Below are 2,157 nucleotides of genomic sequence, written 5' to 3' on the forward strand. Positions count from 1 at the left end.
ATTTAACCTGACCACAAGGTTCTCTTAAGCTTGCTGTTATTTTAGAGAAATGATAACAAAAATGTCTATTATTATTATTATTATTATTATTATTATTATTATTATTATTATTATTGAACCAGGGATTGAACTCAGGCCCTTGCACTTGTCAGACAAGCGCTTATTCTACTGAGCTATCTCCCTGGCCCCTAAAAATGTCCAATATTATTGAACAGTAATTTTCCATATGTAAATATGCATTAAAACATATAAACAGAAATTTCAATGTCTCAACTTAAATATTTCACTTATATTTGAGAAATTCCTTTTCCTTTTAGGATTTTGAGAAAGACACATGATCATCACCTCTATTTTTGAACACCTTTAAACTTCCATGAGCCTTATGTTTAGCAAAATCATGTTATGCTCACCCATCCACATTCACAAAAGCTGTGGCAGCCCAGTTCAGGAAAATTACTTCCTGTCACAATTCAGTCACCTTTATTCTCATCTTGTTTTGAAGGCAGTATACCTATAACCAATGTTATTTATATGTAATAAGAATTCTCTGAAGTATTTTTTCTCACAGTGGTTCCACATTTTAATTTAAGTGTTTTAGTTGCTTGCCTATCAGTATATATATTTTTCTCTTCTGGGTCTAACTTGATAACACATTTTATTTTTCAAAGTTTTCATGTAGGTTTTATCTTTATGCTTTCAATTCAAGCTTCCAAACTTTAAAAATATAACTTGTCAGGCAATCATAACACATCTAAGGATATAACTTGCTGTTTTCCAATGTCCTATACTTGTTTTAACATGGAGTCTCTGAGGTACTGTATTGCTTGTTCTGCTCCCAAGCTTGATAAAAAATGATACAAAAAATAATAAATATTTTATTTCAAATAGCAATATATTTTGTTGTTATTTCACTGTATGTTTTAAGTTCCTTTAGAGTTTAATTATTTAGAGCTGGGGAGATAGCTCAGTGCCATAAGCATCTGCCTGACAAGTGCAAAGTCCTGAGTTCAATCTCTGGTGTCAGGAAAATAAAAAAGAAAGAAAAAGTTAATTATGCACAATGTATTATTTCAACAAAAAATAAAATTTTCTTTTTATGAATAGATTTTAATTTCTCATTTTTATAATAATGTTTGGTTTATATCTGTGTACCATTAGAAATTGGTTAACTCCTTGTTAACCACTTATCATTTACATAGAAGAGGTAAATAAATAACTTTGTGGAAAGTTAAAATATACATTATATGAATGTCTTACATTTATTTTCTTAAAGTGTAACTGTGTGTGAAAATGATTCAAAATTAACAAACATAATTTGATAATTATGTTTCAAATGTAAATGTTGCATAAAACTAGTGATTTATGCAAAATTAACAAATTCCATCAAAATTGTGAATATGTGTATATGTCTATGTGCTATTCATAATAAATATTATTAGTGTTTCTTTTTCTCCCTCTCGTTTATTTTTTTTAGTTTATTAGAACATACATGTAGTACATAATGCTTATGCTCCCTATGAAAAGTTGGTACATGTATGTAACACATCTGAATTCCTTTTCTCATTCACTTTTTCTTACTCCACCTACCACTTAATCCCATTTTTTTAATTATGCATGATATTTTAATAAAACTATTAATATTTCATAATTTTCTGTAGCATGTATTTATCATAAGAATTCTGAGCATAGTATCAGTACTGTCTTTCTGTAGATTAAAGTGATATGTGTTTATTGCAAGAGATTTTACAATGGTGGTGGCCTTACAACATCAGCTTGTGACTGAACTCATGAAAGATGTTTAAAGAATAGGAGAAATAAAAAGAATAATTTTAGGCATGGCTTATTTATTGTTTAATTTTTCAGTAAATTGCTTTCTGTTACAGAAATATAGAAGTCTTGTTAAGTAAAACACAATATCGTTTTTTCCCTGACAGGGAAGATTATAGTTTTGGACGCTTAAGTTATAAAAACACAACAAGCCCTAATAACCTAAAGAACCACCTCAGGGTACTAGAAAAACAAGAAAAATCCAAGCCAAACCTTGTACAAGGAAGGACATTTTAAAAGTGAGCCTAAATCAATAAAATTGAGAGTAAAATAAATACAAAGAATTAGTGCATGTGAGATTCATTCTTAAAAAACAAACAACATAGACAA

Source organism: Octodon degus, unplaced genomic scaffold, assembly GCF_000260255.1.
Source record: "Octodon degus isolate 3935 unplaced genomic scaffold, OctDeg1.0 scaffold00336, whole genome shotgun sequence".
Taxonomy (NCBI): Eukaryota; Metazoa; Chordata; class Mammalia; order Rodentia; family Octodontidae; genus Octodon; species Octodon degus.